The 19,247-nt window shown below is 43.1% G+C and overlaps 1 long non-coding RNA gene across 1 annotated transcript; it reads right to left on the bottom strand.

Moving 5' to 3' along the window:
- Positions 1-1,815: 1,815 nt before the first annotated feature.
- LOC309381693 lies at positions 1,816-8,767 on the bottom strand. The gene is made up of 5 exons (XR_014173579.1): positions 8,517-8,767; positions 7,888-8,002; positions 5,181-5,352; positions 4,403-4,521; positions 1,816-1,945 (listed from the first exon to the last, which is right to left on the bottom strand). It is a non-coding gene; the product is annotated as an uncharacterized lncRNA (long non-coding RNA).
- Positions 8,768-19,247: the final 10,480 nt, after the last annotated feature.

Below are 19,247 nucleotides of genomic sequence, written 5' to 3'. Positions count from 1 at the left end.
CCCTTATTTCAGATTTATAATTATCCTCTCCATCAAGCAAATCACACTGAAAGCTCAAATGTTGTCTTTGGCATATTGCTGTAACTGTCCTAAAGAACATTAATCAACCTTCCAACTGTGAAGCGATATCAACAATGTAATACTTAAATCAACCCTTCACTTGCAAAGAAATGTCAGCTGAAAGGAAGAATGTTACACAACTTAAGGCAAGTAGGGAAGCAATGCTTTGATTAAATAGCAACTAAATCAGAACAGTGCAAAACTGCTATAATCTGGCCATAACATAGCCCTCCTGTTTTGTTTTGTTTTAAGTTTCTGCATGGGGGAGAGAGTGAGTGAGTATTGGCAATGAAAGTTGCACTTATCACCTGGTGATAGGCATCTGGCAACTGCACAGGGCTCAACTTTCCAATAGTTTGGTTAATAGACTGAGGTAAAACTCCACTACCTCCTCATGTGCATCTTGCTCCCTTCCTTGACATCATTGTTAGCTTTTAGGTCAACTTTAGACTTAATATTTAACTGAATAACAGGATAACAGAGTTGGAAGGGACTTTGGAGGTCTTCTAGTCCAATCCGTTGTTTAAGCCTGAGACTCTATATCATTTCAGACAAATGGCTGCCCAATCCTTTTTTTAAAATTTCCATTATTACTTTTGTAATAATTTATAACTTCATTATTTAAATATTTATCTTGTTTCTTTTATTGGTTCCAGCCCCCTAGAGTCACCACTAAATGAGATGGGTGACATATAAGTTTAGTAAATAAAATATTATGAATAAAGAAGAGGAGATAAACTACAATTAGATGCTTTTCTTCCTAAATTCAAGTCCAAGGTTCCAGTCTCTGTAGAGTAATTGTCCTAGAAATTTTTTAAAGCAGGGAATAGGGCAAAAACAAATATACAATTGGATCTGAAAATTACTCTCCTTGGTCCCTACATATAGTACTACAAATGCTTCCCAAAGTAAATCTTGTATCACAAGATGGTTTTGCAATGAAACCATAGTGAGATCAATATTGAGAAGAATGTTGCTTTCAAGTACATGTAATTGGATCAAAAATAATTGACTAGAATTATATATTAGCACATGTTCCCATCTGCACTGACTTCTCTTATTTTAAAATGCAAGAAGGGTTAGATCACCAGCTTATCTAGCCAGCATTCAGGCCTGGTTTGTGAAAATATTAGGCAAAATACAAATGGTCCAACTAATCATTTTGGGGATTGTGCCTCCTCTTTCCTTTTTATGAGTAGCCCTTGAACAAAAATTATAACTGTATGTAAAGTTAGTAGTGTTGTACAAATCTGGGAGAAACCACCAATTCCAGTAAGTCCCCAGTAGAATTTGAAATGAAACTATTAATTATGGTTAACTAGAAATGATGGCTTTAGCCTCCCTATCATGCACAATTTTGGGATGGAAAGAAGTGGAAAATGGCACTGCACATACCTCAGTTAATTGGCTAGTTGTTATATACAAGAGTGTCAGTGGGTGGGTGAATCCCAAGTTCTAACAAAGTAACAAAGAAGGGGAGGGGATTATTCACTTACATTTACAAAATATGCATGACTTTATAAATCACATGTAAAAGATATCAAAAAAGTCAAACTTCATTTATATAGTAATAGGGATTGAATTGACACTGGCTGATCAGGAAAAAGATACAGGACTAATGGCAGTTTGGTGACAATGTAAGGCCAATGTGCAGCTGCTACAAAAAAGGCAAATGCTAGTCTTAGAATCACTTTTAGCTCTTTATGTACAGCATGTAGGAAGAAGAGGTACAAGAAATATGAACATAGTTTCTGATATAAATAGAGCTTGCACAGCAACTTATAGAATTTTTTTTGTAGTATCATCATAATTTTCCTACAATAAAAGTGCTTATCCGAGACTTCATGTTCTTGGAAATATATTCTTCTAGGGTTTTTTGCATCACCTGTTAAAAGAAATTGAACAGTTACTTCCAACAACTGTTTACTTCCACTAAATGGCAGACAAATTTTATTTTGATTTTTCTAGACATCCCCCATCCTTGGCAATTTAGCCTTTTGCTGCTCCAGCCACTGCTGAGCTGCTAGCCCTTTGCTGCAGTATTAGACTCATGTAATACAGCACCAGAATCAGGTTGCAGCTCTGATAGATCACTTGACTAAAATCATTAACTGACTGACCAAACAGATGGGATAGGTCCAACAACCATCATCAGAAACGGAATTGCTTCCTGTGGCTCTGTTGTTCTCCTTGAGTTCCTTACCTCATATACCCTGACAATTTTAAGGCTACTAGTTTATATGAGTTAAGGGAAATCATCCACAAATCATTTCTTGATAGGATATGGAAAACAATCTCATGTTCTAGGTAATATTAATTTCATAATCAGACCTAGAGCTGCTTTCGATGGTCCAGCCAGATGGGTAATAGCTATTGACATATGGCATGAATATATATGGCTAACTTGAGCTCTTTGCTTAAGATGTGAATTAGAACAAGGTGTTATTCACTGAGTTATTTAAATAGGGACTAATTAACAAATTTATGTAGGCCCTCTAGTTGCCTCAGAATCTACCGCTGTGTGATATAGATGAAAGACACAAAAATGAGATATATTATTTATAAATGGGGAAAAGCAACATTGTTACTTTTTTGCAAGATCAAGGAAGCAAGAATTAACAGACTGTAGTAAAGACATTTTAATATTTGAGGGTATTTGGATATACACACACAGAATGTTGCAGAATTGCAAAAGTAATTTCTTACCCTCACTCATTAATACATTCATTAAATCTCAAAATGATTAAAAAGAAATTTCTTCCTTACATTTCTTGCCACCTGGGCTTAATTGCACTCTGAGATAAACCATTGATAGACTGCTCCTTTTCTTAGCTGTTATTTTTACCCTTTCTTCTATTGTTTTCAAGCTGCCCCATGAATCAGGGGTCTTAATCATCAGTATTTGATTCTGTCTGTTACCCTTCTCACTACAGTTGATTCTGTAATTTACCTTCAAGCTCTGAGAGATTCTAGAGCTAAGGCAACTTTAAAAGCTTTGCAACTATACAAAAATATGATCTACCTAGTAAAACAATTCACCCACTGATAAGGATAGAAACTATTGATGGTAAGCTTTTTTTTCTGGGCCATTTTTCAGTCCCTCTTCATGTTATTTTTGATCAAGAAACTTACAGCAGTATTCAACAAGTGTGAGGACAGAAAAATGTGCTATAATTTAATGAATGCTACTTCAGTCTTTACAAAAGTAATGCTTTAGATTCTTATTTGATTGTATCCTTAGATGACATTGATCCCCCTCCCCAAATACAGCTATCCATATTTAAGATGGCTCAAAACTTTGATCGATGACTTTTGTCTTGTGTTTCTTATTTTAAGCAGTTACCTATAATGGTGTTTTTAAAAGGGACATCTTGGTTATTAAATATGCTTTTCAGCACTGGTGCCACCTCTTGGAAAAAGTCTCACATTTCATCCAAATCCAAACTTGTCATAGTAAACTGGAATTTATACTGACTTCATAGGAACTCACGCAAGATCACATGGGAAGAATTTCCCTTTTCACATTATCTACATTCCAAGCTCACAAGGAAAATTACACTCTTTCGTGTAAGGCTGAATACTGTTTTCTCTATAACCTGGCTTTGTTCTTGCAATTTCTGGGGGCCCTAGTTCACTAACCAAATGTGAATGCAGTAATAACAGGGTTTTTGTGTGCAGGCTGAGATTATGACCTTCAGGGAAAACTCCCAATTCATGATCTCTCTTTTTCTGGGAACAATGGAGTTTGGACCAACTGCTTCCCTAAAAGGGGATTATTAAAGCTCTGCCATGACAGCAACCCAAGTGGCCATTTCAGGCCTTCTCCTTAGAGACTTCTGATAGTTTCATATCCGACAGGTGTAAAGACCTTTATCCTTTCTTGTTGCAACCGTTACCATGTTATCAAACCAACAAGTCTGCTGCATGTCTTCTTTTTGCTGAAAGGGTCTTAGGACGCAGTTTCCTTGCACCTACTACTGGTACCTATCAAGGGTCTGGATAGTGTATTGGTGGTCAATTATCTTTTCTCTACATATGGCTCATTTCAAATGTTGTAGGGGCACCCTCTGGACTTGACATTGGTTGTCCTCAACGTTTTCTGCACGCCCAGTTATCTTATTCTGAATGAAGGCACATTCTAGCTTCGGGGAGATTTTATTTTTCTTCAATTTTCAAATGTTATATTTCACCTTTAGACATGACATTTGTTATGTGAAACAATGTTTTTGTTATTATATGAATCAAATAACTGACTGGAGCTACTGCCTATGCATATAGTAGCTCCGCTAATTCTTCTACATGCACATCACTTTTTAAGATATCTTATCATAGCCACTCATACCTGTTGCCAAACTCTCCTTAATCCTCCCCAAGCAGACCTTCCTGGAAATTAAGTTTATTGGTTTGTTCCTGTATCATCTTGTATCAACCCAGTTGGTCTTTGTGTGCAACATGCAGCTGCTGTAAATAAAACGCGCTGAGGTTGAGAAAAAAAAGGGAGTATGCCAAACTTCATTAAAAAAGAGCACACAGATTTTTCAGAGTCAGGCTTATCTAAAGAAAGGACAGTCTGGGAAAAAGATGTGCAGAGACCTCACAGTGACCTTGCCTTAATGAATTCATTCATAAATGAGGACAGGAGTTTGCCTATTCGGTTTCCAAGGTTTAGTATCCTTATCTATTGTTTCTTTTTTACATTAAACCTAATTAAACAAACTTTTCCAGAATCTTGCTTCCTGTGATGTTCTGTTAGACTCTAACAGTTAGAGGCTTGAAAAAGGCAGTGAGCATCCACCTCTTTTCCAACATTTCCTTTTGATTCTTGAACAGCTGCCCCCATGTCTTATGTGCTCCCATCCTCCCCTCTAGTCTTAGTCGTGGGAAAAGAAGAATTCAAGATGGAGTCTATGGGACAAATTAGAACACCTGATTCATTGAAAAGGCTGAAAATAGTGGGTAGCTGAAAATATTCACAGCTTCTTTGCCAATTCCTTTTGCAATAGCCATACATGCTCAATCCTCTTTCCAGTCCTCCCAAGCTGGCTATAGCCAACTCGGACTCTGATTGGGAAGATGCTGATTTGAACTACAGGGTGATAGTTTGTAGATTGGGTACTTACAAGGGATCTGATCTATCCCAGATTTCTGCTGCAGGATAGACTTCTGGATGAGTTGTATGTGAAAGAGAGCAAACAGGTGTCTAAAATTCACATTCTTTCTGTGCCCGTGTCTGTCTGTGCATCTCAGGTTGCAATGGAGTTTCCCATCTATTTTCACTAGATTCTGGGTCAGCTACCAAAAAGGGAAGAGGAAGAAAACCACCAAGCTCCCCTAGGCATGGCAGTAGAAAAATCTTGAAGGGGGCAATGGTGTGCAAGTTAGTTTTCACACAATCAAAAGTAAAGTATTTGATACTAGAGCAGGCCACTCCATTCAAAACAAGGAATCAATATAAATTATATCTCCTGGCCAGGAGGATAAAAGGATAATTGCTTCTCAACCTTTATAGTATATCAGTACTTCTTACACTGTTTGATTCAATTAGCCATTTCCCTGGTCTTGGATAATTTCATTACTCCACAATAACAAAAAAAAAATCAACTTCTGTTGTTTTACGCAAGCATCTTGGCACCTGCAGATCTAAACTGAATTCTCAACTCACAAGCAAACAATTACAAATTGATCCATTTTGCCCCCAGGATATGCCCAAATTACCTCCTTGGTGTAATTACTTCTAGTTTAAGAACATCTACTTTACAAAGTAGGCAGGAGACAGAAGTGCAAGAAATGCTGATCTGAGCCTTCAGTCCTGTGAAATTCATTATTATTATTTTGTGTTATTGAGAGAAGCCTAATATTTAGAATATTAATAAAACAAGACTTGACTTTTAAAGAAGCCACATTGGTTTCTTTTCAGCAAAGAGAACATGAGAGAGTTGGAAGTTTATTTTGGTTATTGAGTCTAATCCTGACCTTTGTGTAGAAATCCAAATTAAAACATCCAGATTTTGGATTCTGCTTGAATGTAAATAATTAGTTTTACAGTCAAATTACTGTAAATATAATATTCAGTTGAATTACCCCCTTCGTGTAATTTACTGTATATCTGCTTTTCTATGCTTTGTTCTCTGAGAACAGGTCTTGATCTTCTATGTGCCATCTTTTTAGATATTTAAAGAATGCTGTCTCCCCCTTAATAATTTCATGTCAAGGCTAAGCATACCCAGAAGGTTCAGTCTCTTTGTAGGACTTTTTACCCTTCTTTGAACTTGTTCCAGTTTCTCTTATTCCTTGTGGTGTTCACCCAATTTAGTTTAATCTACATATTTGGCATGTTCTTTCTCCACCTCTTCTTTGAAATCACTAATAAAAACATTGAATAGCTCAGAGCTGAGGAATGAATCCTATGGCACCCCACTCAATTATCTCTCTCCACTTTGATAAACATTTTTAGTTTGATTTTTGAGCCAGTGTTCATTATACTCTGGTGGCAGTCAGTCTATTTTTCTGATTTACTAATCAGAATGTCTTGCAGTGTATTATTTAGGGCTTTGCTTAAATTAAGATATATTATTTCTAAACCTAATCTACTAAGGAAGTTGCCACATAAAAGAATGCTGAAAGATTGTTTGCCAAGACTTGCTTTTGTCAAAGTGATTCTAACTTCTGATAATCGTGTTTTCAAGATGCTCACATGTTATTTACTCCCAGATATTGATGTCAGACTAATTGGACTGTACCTAAGCAGACTTATCAATACATTTCTCCATTAACTTAGCATGCAATTCATCCATCCCCAGAAATTTAAATTTTTTACATAAATCAATAAATATTCCCTGTGGTTTCTACTAATCTGTCTCCAATTATGGATATTTATTCTTTACTTTGCTGCTTTCATTGAGCACCCTGTGTGTGTGTGTGTGTGTGTACAGTATAAATATAACATAATACAATACATAGCATAATAAGGTTATATTTAAAAATGTTTATTGTTTTATCATCCTTCCCAACTCAGCTCATTCTGAACTTTAGCTTTCCAGACACACTATTGTTTCCAGGTATCTGTCTACATTATACCTTGGTATGTCTGCCTTTTTTCCTTCATTAAAGATAAAGGTTCCCCTTGCACATATGTGCTAGTTGTTCCTGACTCTAGGGGCGGTGCTCATCTCCGTTTTAAAGCTGAAGAGCCAACGCTATCCGAAGACGTCTCCCTGGTCATTTGGCCGGCATGACTAAATGCCGAAGGTGTACCTTCCCACCAAAGGTGGTTCCTATTTTTCTACTTGCATTTTTACATGCTTTCGAACTGCTAGGTTGGCAGAAACTGGGACAAGTAACGGGAGCTCAGTCCGTTATGCGGCGCTAGGGATTTGAACTGCCGAATTGCTGATCTTTCTCATCGACAAAATTAGCATCTTAGCCATTGAGCCACCGTGCCCCTTTTCTTCCTTCATTACATGCCTTTTATTTTCATATATCCAGTAAGCTTTTTACTAAGGCACATTGTCTTTCCTTGCTGTCCTCTTAGTTGTTGTTTTTGGAACTTTGTTTTTTAGTATTTGACTAAATAGTCACTGATTTGACTATTTCTTCTCATTTTCTTCTCTGCTATGGAATTTTAATTATTTTGGCCACAAGCCATTACTTTTTTCTTCTCCTCATTAACAATGTCCAATATATATTCAACTACATTCAGGTTTACCTTCATTTACAATCAAGATGTACAGCATTACCAGTAGTCCTTAACTTACAGCAACTCATTTAGTCACTATTCAAATTTACAATAGCACTGAAAAAAGTGACATAACTGCTTTTCATACTTACAATCATTGCAGAATTCCCATGGTCACATGATCAAAATTCAGATGCATGGCAACTGATTCATGACTGTTGCAGTGTCTTGGGGTCCTGTGATCAATTGTTGCAGATTCCCCGTGGTCTGTGATCAACATACAATATACAACACTTGGCAACTGGTATGTATTTATAAAAGTTGCATTTTCTTAGGGTCATGTGGTGATTTATTTTGAAGCAAAGTCAATGGGAAAGTCACTTTACAACCATATTACTAATTTTGCAACTGCAGTGATTCACTTAACAATTGTGGCAAGAAAGATAATAAAATGAGGGAAATTAACAGATGTCTTGCTCAGCAACATAAATTTTGGGCACAATTGTTTTCATAAGTTGAGGAATACCTGTACTTAATTAATATTCCAGTGTTTCTACAGTTTCAGTTTCCATAAACAGATCTTCCCTGTCGGCTAGGGATTAAATCTAACTTTTTTGGTTAGGAGAAAGTTATCAATAATACATATTAAGGATTTATTCAAAGACCACGATTGGCAGCATTCATCATTCAACAAAAGTTGGCATTTTATAATCTGCTATAATAAATGCTAGTGGAACTAGATGTTTTATTTTTAAGCTGTGAATTAAGTTTGTAACTTAACCATTTCTATTTGCCGCATTTCATTGGATTGCTTCCTGAAAAAGACAGCTCAATCATCTTTTCCAATTGCCCCCAACCTTTTGGGTACCAGGGACCGGTTCCATGGAGAGAGTTTTTTCCGCAGACTAGAGGAAGCCTAGTTTTGTTTGCTGCCTGCATCCTGCAGATGGGCTTCACTTGTTTGTGTGGTCCAGTTTCTGGCATGTCAATGACTGGTGATGGTCCACAGATTGGGGGTTGGAGACCCCTGATCTATTCAACCTAATCAGTATATAAAGAACATGTAGAAGGGGAGACAAAATAACAAAGAAAAAATAAGAATTTGGTAGAGAAAAAGAAAATAAATACATAGACATCTTCTGCCTTCATTAAAAATATAAACAGTACGTAGTAATTTATTACCTTCTCTTAAAATAAAGCAAATGATTTTTTTCTTCCCATATCCCATTTTTTCACCTTTTAAAATTAACTTCTGGGTCTATTGTTCAAAATATCATTCAGTATGTCCAATGTTAAAATATTTTAGTTCATTCTATATTTGGAAGTTGAATTTGAGTGTCCTCCTTTACTTATAATTTTTAGTTCCTTCTGGTTCTAATGTCTAACCTTCAAAATCTCATCCTATCGTGTTATTTAAAAAAAAAAGAATTCCAAACAAAGGCATTTTCCCATAGAAAAGATTCTTACAACTATTTCAAAGTCATTTCAAATCTATCAGGGCCCTTATGCCAATTGTAACTTTTTAAAATCAATATTTACTTACCCTTTTGCTTTTCATTAAAAAAAATCCTTAAACTTGTATTTCTTTTGCTAAGGATTGAAAGAAACTCACCCAGTATTTTCCAATTTGTCAATCCAAAGACTCCTAATAGCTAAAAAATCATTAATAAGCAATTTCCAAAACGATTAGAAAGAACGTTGGTCTTACCTGAACATGTCTTTTCTGGGGGGGAGAGGGAGCGGTCACGTGTGGGTATTCTCAAAGCCTGATTGGTCCAAAGACTGAGAGCAAACTCTTAAATACTCCTGCCTTCCCATTCTTCCCGTTTCCTCGAAGGCGAACTCCAGAACTGAAAAACATCAAACACAAACACAACCCGGGCCCAAGAACTGCCTGGCCCTCCCCTAGGCCCACCCCACATAAAAACAGGGCGGGTCGTGACCGCTCCCTCTCCCCCCCAGAAAAGACACGTTCAGGTAAGACCAACATTCTTTTTCCAGTGGGGGAGAGGGAGCGGTCATGTGTGGGACATACCCAAGCTTAGTCCCAGGGAGGGAAAAAACCCCCAACAGCTACGGCCCAAGGGGAGGATCCGCCACCACCCTCTGCAGGACCCTCCGGCCAAATGATGCCTCCGCCAAGGCAAACGAGTCCAGCCGGTAATGTCTGCTAAAGGGAGTTGGGGACAGCCAAGTAGCCGCCCGGCAAATATCTTCGAAAGGGGCCCTAGTGGCCCATGCCGCCGTGGTTGCTGTACTCCTCGTGGAATGGGCCGTTATGCCCGAGGGAACGGGCAGACCCGATGCTTCATAGGCCTCCACGATGGCCTGTCTCAACCAATGGCCAATGGTCGCTGAGGACACCCTGGCCCCCAGCGGCCGAGGTTGGAAAGAGACAAATAACGCCTCCAACTTGCGGATCCCCGCAGTCCGATGGAGGTAGATGCGCAGAGTGCAACGCACGTCCAAACGGTGCCAAAGCCTCTCCCTATCAGTTGCAGGCCCCGGACAAAAGTCTGGCAAAATAACCTCTTGCGCCCTGTGAAAGGGAGTGTTCACTTTCGGGAGGAAGGTAGGATCAAGACGAAGTACCACCCTATCTTGGTGAAAATGGCAAAGGTCCTCCTTGGAGGAAAGTGCGCCCAGCTCTGAGATGCGTCTGGCCGAAGTAATGGCTACCAGAAAAACAACTTTAAGAGACAGCAGTCTGAGATGAACAGAACGAAGGGGTTCGAAAGGAGAACCCGTCAGAGCACAGAGAACAAGGGGTAAATCCCAAGAGGGGAACCTATGAATAGGTGCCGGCCGTAAGTTAGCCGCCCCCTTCAGAAAACGCTTGATCAGGGGAACTTGAGAAAAGGATGAAGAACGTCCACCCCCCAACACTGAAGACAAGGCCGCGACCTGTCGACGAAGGGTGTTAACCGCCAATCCCTTCTCTAGACCCCCTTGCAGGAAGTCTAGAACTTGTGGAACGGTCGCTTCCTCAGGGGAAACCCCCCGTGAAGTGCACCACTTGACGAACGACACCCAGGTGGAATTGTAAATCCTGGTGGTTGACGGGCGCCTAGCTGCCTCGATGGTGTGAATGACACTGTCAGACAGGCTAGCCACCCGTAACAGTCTCCGCTCAATAACCAGGCGGTTAGATGGAGCCACTGAGGCTCCGGATGAAGAAGGACCCCTTGCCACAGAACCACCTCCTCCTGTGGAATCCTCCACGCCGGGGCTACCGAGAGTTGGACGAGATCCGCGAACCAAGGTCTCCTGGGCCAATACGGGGCCACCATGATGACCAGCGCCTTCTCCACCATCACCTTCCTGACGGTCCCCGGGACCAGGAGGATTGGAGGGAAGGCATAGAGAAGGCCCGCTGGCCATCTGCATCGGAGGGTGTCCGAGGCCTCCGCCCCCCGGGTTTGATACCTGGAGAAAAAGCGTGGTAGCTGCGCATTCACCGAGGTGGCAAACAGATCCACCAGAGGAGTGTCGAACCTCTGGCAGACCCTCTGAAACAAGGACGGGTGAAGCTGCCACTCGCCGTTGCCCAGTGTCGCTCGGCTCAACCAATCCGCCTGGTGATTTTCCAGGCTGGAAATGTGTTCCGAGATCAAGGATGCCAGGTGTCTCTCCGCCCAGGCCCTGAGCCGGAGGGCTTCCAACCAGAGAGCCCGGGAATGGGTCCCCCCCTGGTGGTTTATGTGGGCCTTGGCGGCCACATTGTCCATCAGGAGGAGCACATGGCGGCCCTCCACTGAGGACCGAAAATGCTGCAGGGCTAGACGTGCCGCCTTCAATTCCAACCAATTTATGTTGTGTCGGAGATCTGAAGCCGACCACCTGCCCTGGGCCAGGTGGGAGCCCGCCAGGGCCCCCCACCCGAAGAGACTCGTATCTGTGGTCACCAACACCCTCTCCGGTTCCCAGAAGGAACAACCCCTCTGCACTGCCGGGGACATCCACCACCTGAGGGAGGCCCGCACCCCCACCGAGGGACGCAGAAGCCAAAGGGAGTTGCTCAGCCGTCCCCTCTGGAATGGGATGAGCTCCCATTGAAGAGGCTGAAGATGAAGCCTGGCCCACGGAATAATCCCTATACAAGACACCATCTTGCCGAGTAACTGTGACAAGGTGAGGACAGAAACTGACCGACTTGCGTGAACCTTTCTTGCCAGCTGTTGCAGACTTTTCTGCCGGTCTTGGGAAAGCTTGACCACCCCTGACTCGGAATCTATGAGAGTCCCCAGATGAAGAATGCGTCTGGAGAGGAAGAGATGACTCTTGGGGAAGTTGACCGAAAACCCCAAGGTCTGAAGGCACTGGATGGTGCGTCGTAGGTCCGAGACCGCCTGAGGAAGCGAGCCCGCTTGGACCAGGACATCGTCCAGGTAGCATTGGAGTGTCACCGGAACCGACCGTAGGTGAGCAGCCAATGCCGCCAGGACCTTCGTGAACGTCCAGGAAGCCGAAGGTAGCCCGAAGGGGAGTGTCCTGTACTGGTAGTGACAATTCCCGTGGGAAAACCTTAGAAACCTGCGGTGCTCTGGATGAATGGGGATATGAAGGTAGGCCTCCGTCAGGTCCACTGACGCTAAGAAGTCCCCCTTCCTGATGCTCTGAAGGATAGACTTGAGGGAGGACATCTTGAAACGCCTGTACACCAGATACTGATTCAGACACTTGAGGTCTAGAATGGCTCTCCAGCCCCCCGAACTCTTCGGGACCATGAATTGATTGGAATAGTGGCCCCGGCCCCGTTCCAGTGGGGGAACGATCTCCACTGCCCGAATGTTGAGCAGGTGAAGAATCGCCTGATCCATCAGGCGACGGCGCTCCAGGCTCCGAGACGGAGGGAATGACCTGAAGAGATTTGGAGGGATGGAGAGAAATTCTAACTTGAGACCTAGGCGAACCGTGGATCTGACCCAAGGATCGTGATCGCGTCCCACTGATCCGCATAATGGGACAGGCGGCCGCCTATGGGACGACTCGGGTTCGAGTCATTTCCCTTTGCGGATGGGACGACCGCCTCCGCCTCGAAAGCGCTGCCGGGACTACTGCTGATACCTGTTCCAGTCCTGGAAGGACGACCTAGGGAACTGCCTGTCCGACCTGAAAGAGGAGAAACGCTGGTCACGGTCATAGTTAGAGCCTCTGTAAGACTGCCTACGATAAGGATGAGACCTAGACTCGGCCTTCTTTTCCTTGGACGGCAGGACCTTCTTCTTATCCTTATTCTCGACCAAAATCGGGTCGAGAGCCTCCCCAAACAGGTTCGGGCCCTTGAAGCGAGCCGCCGCCAAATCCACTTGGCCTTGTTATCCATCTGCCAATTACGAAGCCACAACAGGCGGCGTGTGGTAACTGAGGTGGCCAGGGCACTAGACGCAAACTTGACCGTGTCCAAGGTCGCATCGGTGGAGAACTGTGAGGCAGCCAAGATCTTAGTGAGATCCTGGTGAATCCGCTCGTCTTGGATCGGAATGCGCTCCTGGAGTTTGTGGAGCTACATGACCGTGGTGCGGTTGAAGTAAGACGCTGCCACAGCAGACTTAATGGCCCAGGCCGTGGCATTGAAATTTTTCCTCAAGGTAAGCTCTGCTCGCTTATCCTCCGGCTTCAACTTGTCAGCCGCATCCCCGGACACCACCGGTGAGGAAGCCACCAGGGTAGCTACAGGGGTGTCAATGGTAGGCAAATGGAGGGCCTGCGCAAAGGCCTGTTCCACATTATAAAACCTGTGATCACTGCTCCCCGGATTAGAGAAATTAGATGGCCGTGCCCACTGGTTCGTGAGTACTTCCATAAACAAAGGGGGAGCAGGAATTTCCTCGTTAGTGGCCGTGTTGGAGAACATGGCCATATCGGGGTCCCTAGGAGGTGGCACAGTGGGATCCCCAGTCCCAATTTTGGTAGTCTTTCTAGCCTTGTTCAGGAGAGGTTTGAACATGGCAGGAGGAAAAAGGCCCGAGGATCGAGGAGAATCAGGGGGCGCAGCATCCTCATCCTCCGAAAACCCCATGTCCTGGGGTTTCTCCTCCCCCAAGATTGACCCCTCACTGACAAGGAAGGGGGAGGGAGCCCTATAATGGGATCGGCTCATCCCCCCTTAGACCTGGAGGAGTGAGCTCCCTTATCTCGCTGGGCAATGTCCCGTGATATGGCAGCAGCAATGAGCTTTTGAATCCCTACAGACAGATTCTCTAAATCCTTGTTCCCCAACCCCCGGGCCGCGGACCGGTGCCGGTCCGTGGATCAATCAGCACCGGGCCGCCCGAGGAACTTCAAATCATTTCACTGTGGCGGGCGGCCGAGGCGCAGAGCATTGCGCCCTCCCAAGCCCGCCCATTGTGTGACAATAGCGAATGAAAATTTGCTATTGTTACACTGATGCTCCTCCTGGCCAATCAGGGAGTGTGTCCTCCCGCTTCCTGATTGGCCAAAAGGCAAACCTCACGCCATTGGCCGAAAGGCAAACCTCACGCCATTGGCCGAGGAGGAGGCGCCACGGGAGGACTGAGGACTCGAGGTCGGAGATGCAGGGACTGAAGAGAAGCTGCCGTAAGATAAGTGCACAGAGGGGGGGGGGGGAGACTCAGCACTATCAAACGGAAAGAGGAGCAGCAGTGGTTTTATTAGAATGCCCTCTCATTCACCCAGGCCTATTGCACTTATTTAGGTCAACAACTCCTGGGTCGAATGTGTTTGTGAGGGTTCAGGCATAAGTGCACGGAGGGGGGGGGCTGGGGTTCTCTGCTATTGAGGAGACTCAGCACTATGGCGCGATGATCTCTGTATTGAAAGGGGGAATGCTGGGGCATCTCTGTATTGAAAGGGGCATGCTGCCATCTCTGTGTTGAAAGGGGCACGCTGGCATCTCTGTATTAAAAGGGGCACGCTGGCATCTCTGTATTGAAAGGGGCACGCTGGCAACTACGTTCGAGACAACAACTCTGCCGGTGTTCTGGATTAAAGTCATGGCGGAATACCCTGAGATTGCCACCACAGCACTTAAATCCCTATTGCCATTTCCGACAACCTATCTGTGTGAAGCGGGGTTTTCTGCAGTGATAGCAACAAAAACAAAACAACGGAATAAACTGGACATAAGCAACACACTTCGGGTGTCATTGTCTCCTATTACCCCCAGATGGAACCATCTCGTTGCAAAGAAACAAGCTCAGGGTTCTCATTGATTTGGCATTCTAGTGAGTTAAATAAAATAAATCACTTTATATTCATTTTTTGGTGTAGCTGTATTTTATTTTGAAGGCATGTTTAAATACAATTAAATTAAAATTATTAAATCAAAACAAGCGGGCCACGGAAAAATTATCAAACATTTACCGGTCCGCGGTGATAAAAAGGTTGGGGAGCACTGCTCTAAATCATCCATGTCCTTATCAGAATGCCTGGGACCACGTGGTGCCAGCCTACGGCCATAACAGTGGTCTCTAGAGGAACCCTCCAGGGGGTCATCAGAGCTACCCCTCCCCGAACCTGGGGAAACCGAAGGAGAATAACGCTCCCTTTGTCTGGAACGGCTGCGTGACCTGGAAGGGGAAGCCGAAGGAGAAGAAGGGCTGAATCCTCTGAGGGAGAAACGAGTTGAAGCAGGCCTGAGTGGAGATCTGGACCTGCTGGGGGAAACAGGCCCAGCAGCCCTGGCTTGCCTCTCAGCCCTGGCAAAAGTCTTCTCCAAGGCCCTGTGCCTCCTGGCCTCCTCCCTTGTAGAGGACCTTGAAGGCCGACTAGAGGCCACGGGCCTGGCTGGGGGCTCCCTGGGCTCAGAAACCAGCCCCAGACACCCGCTCCCCTCCAAAGGGGCCTCCATTTGACCCTGGGGAATTTCCGACCCCTCCTCCATCGCCCCACTTACTGGTCCTGAAGCTTGGGCGATGAAATGAGGCCTCTGTAGTTCCCGCCGGAAACTGGGCCTGAAGAGGCTGCTGGTAGATCGGGCCCTGGAGGATCAGTCGGTAGATCGGGGCCTGAAGGAGCTGCCGGTAAACCAGGGCCTGTATGGCAAAGCCTCCACAAAATGGGCGCCCGGGCTGAGGCCTAGCCCTGCGCACGTGGCTTTCCAAAATGGCCGCCGGCCAAAAACACGTGCTGGCTCTGATACTGGAGCGCCGCGGAAAGGCCTCTCACCCCCTCGGAGGGCCTTGAGTCAAGCAGCCACCTAAAGCCTCCCGGGGCCCCACGCAGCAAGGCGCACACCTCCACCGAGGCCTCGTGCCTCCAAGCCTTCAATTTAAACGCGGCAGCCGCCCGGAGCTTAAATGGCGGCTCCGCAGGCTCCTCGCGCTCGCCTCAGCGTTTCAGCGAAGCCCGGCTCTCCCCAGACACAGCCGGGAGGCCCAGCTACTCACTAGCCACCCTATGGAGCTTGGCACCCCCGCAGCCCGGGGATCGGGCTAGAACTCCAGGCCCGCGGAGGGGAGGAAGATTGCCCCCCCCCAAACCATCCGAGGCAGAAAGAACTATCCCTTTGGGCTGCAGCTGTTTAATTTGGAATTTAACAGAATTTAGAGTAACCAATTAAACTGAATCAACAAGCCAATTTCCAAGAAAAATATTTTTAAAAATACCTTTCTCTCAACAAACTATCTCAAACAGTGATTGGACCAACAGACTGAGAGGAAACTGGGGAAGAATGGGAAGGCAGGAGTATTTAAGAGTTTGCTCTCAGTCTTTGGACCAATCAGGCTTTGAGAATAGCCACACGTGACCGCTCCCTCTCCCCCACTGGAAAATATTATGCAAACCCAATGTCCTTGAAGATAACAACTATGGTTTGAGCAAGATGGCTATTCCATCCTCTCCCAGAGTAACCCTGAATCTGAAGTCCACAATTTATCCACAGGAATTACAAAGTACCATCTACTTGCCAACTCTTAATTGTGCTCAGTATTAGCTCTGTCTTTAACAAAGACATCTTCAGTCCACCCTATCTTTCTCAAAATGACCTTTTTAGAGAAAAGAGAATATCTACTTTTATTGCTGATTGGAACCTTTTATAGATTTTTGTGTAAAACAAAAAAAATTACCTTATGATTTCTAGCTCTGATGATTAGATAGGACAGATTATAGAAAGAAATGAATCTACAATTACAATTTGTAAAATAAATCCTTATTTTAAGATTAAAAGTTTTCCAATAAATTTTGTCACAAAATTTCATAAACTATCCTGCAAGAACAACATACATTTCAAGGTTAGGATTTGTTTTATAAAGATTAGATATCACTCACTCACTCACTCACTCACTCACTCACTCACTCACACACTAATTTTAAGTCTCTTTTCCCCCACCCTTTGTGCTTTAGTTTATTTCTTCTTTTCTTTTTTCATTATTCTATTTTAGTTTGGATTAATTTATATCATTTTAAAAGCTTTTAATAAGATTATATTCAAAAAAAGGAATTTGAGGCTACAGCTGATGGCCATAATTACTGCATAATGTGTGCTCATTGTTGGAAAATTCTGTATAGGAAAAGCTTCTGAGAATGTATGTGCAGAATAGTAATAATGGAAGGATGCTATTAGAAATTCAAATGTTGTTACAGTATTTTATATAATTAGATAGTGAGAGCATATGCACCAAAGACAAATTCCTTGTGTATCCAATCACACTTGGCCAATAAAGAATTCTATTCTATTCTATTGAAACAAAGAGTGCTTTGCATAAGCTATTATAGGAAATCAGTAGAAAAGTAAAGTCAATTTAGTATATTTCCTGACAGTTAGAACAATTAATCAGTGGAACTTACCTCCAGAAGTTGTGAATGCTCCAACACTGAAAGTTTTAAAGAAGAGATTGGATAACCATTTGTCTGAAAGGGCATAGGGTTTCCTGCCTAAGCAGAGCGTTGGAATAGACTTCCAAGGTCCCCTCCAACTCTGTTATTCTATTTCAATTTCATTCTATTCTATTTTATTATTCCATTCCATTCTATTTGGAGACTAAACAAAAATATCCAAGATCCATTTCAATTAGGTTCAGTAATCTGTGAATCCATATAATGGTGCTGAATCTTAGTCAGTTATATTTTGAATAGTGGTATTTAGGTAGTCAACTTACGATCGCATTTGAGCCCAAAATTTGTGTTGCTGAGACATTTATGTGAGGCATTTTACCAGTGAGTCACTTCTTCTTCTTCTTCTTCACATATTCCCGCAAGTGCAGGGTCTGCTTTTCAGATCACTGAGCACCACTTTGCAAGGTCAGCTGTGTATCCAGGGTGCAGGTCAGTGGCTTGCATATCTTTGTTGATGGTGTCTTGCCATCTGTTTTGGGCACCCACTAGGTTGCCAGCCATTGATTTCTAGTTAGTAGGCAGTCTTGGCAACGGTGGAAGGTGCTGTTCTCAGGACATGTCCACACCAGCGGAGTTGGCCTTCTCTCATCTTCTCTAGAATTGGTGCCGCATCAAAATGTTGTCAAATGGTGTCATTTGGGATTTGGTCAAGAAGGGAGATGCCTGATATCTAATGGAGCACTCACATTTCCATGGCATGGATATAGTTTTCGGTCCCTGTTTTGGTTGCACAGCATTCAGTACAACTGGGTGGATGGTTGTCTTGTAATTCTTAGAGTTAAGATGGATTGGCATTCATCTGTCACATAACACACCAGTGAGTTCTTGCCAACAAATCCAGGCTGCATTCACCCTACCTTGCACCTCACCATTGATGTCACCAATGCCTTTAAGGTCGGATCCCAGATACTGAAAAATGTCCACCTTCTTTAGGATTTCTCCATTGATTTGAAGCATTCCAGGGATAGTGACAATATCAAAGTACTCAGTTATCACACAATAGTGATAACCTTATTTTAAAATTAAAAAGTCTTCTATTAAATTAGATGAACCAACACCAATATTGTCACAAGCTTCTTAAATTTGATGTGCAAGTAAAACATACTACATTTCAAGATTACGTTTAAATGTTCTTGGGTTGCTGTCCATTCTGAAATGTGTGCTTACAATAAGAGTATAAACATTGGATTTATAAAACGTCTCAAGTTAGTTGAATTCTTCACTGTAGGTGTTGGCATGAGATGTTTCACTGTAGGTGTTGGAGGGAATGCCCCATATTGTAAGAAATTGTCAAATGCTTACATTCTTCTTCTTAATAAAAATAAAAGTTACTGCGGCAATGGATTTCTTAAAAAATTAACATTGTTTTTAACAATCCAAGATTGTCATTTTTATCATTCTGATTATCTTTTTGGGGGGATATATCTTTTTTGAAATCTGAGAAATACTTGTGGGTCCAAGAAAAGATATGTTTAGATTTGTTTCTAAATGAGTAACATTTTGAATTACATGCAATATACACAAGTGGCATAAATGGCGTTTATCAGCATAATCCAATGCATATTTTTCAGATCTTTAAAGTTAGATTATCTGAATTCTTTGAGCCTAAAATAGGATACAATTTAGCAAATTGTTTTTTTTAGTTTTTAGCTCAGTATAAATGATGCAGGAGTATCTGAAGTATTAGGAATGC

The sequence above is a fragment of the Natrix helvetica genome (genome assembly GCF_964273705.1).
Source record: "Natrix helvetica genome assembly, chromosome: Z".
Lineage (NCBI taxonomy): Eukaryota > Metazoa > Chordata > Lepidosauria > Squamata > Natricidae > Natrix > Natrix helvetica.
The sequence above is the reverse complement of the archived record's forward strand: the minus strand, read 5'-3'. Positions and strand labels throughout refer to the sequence as shown.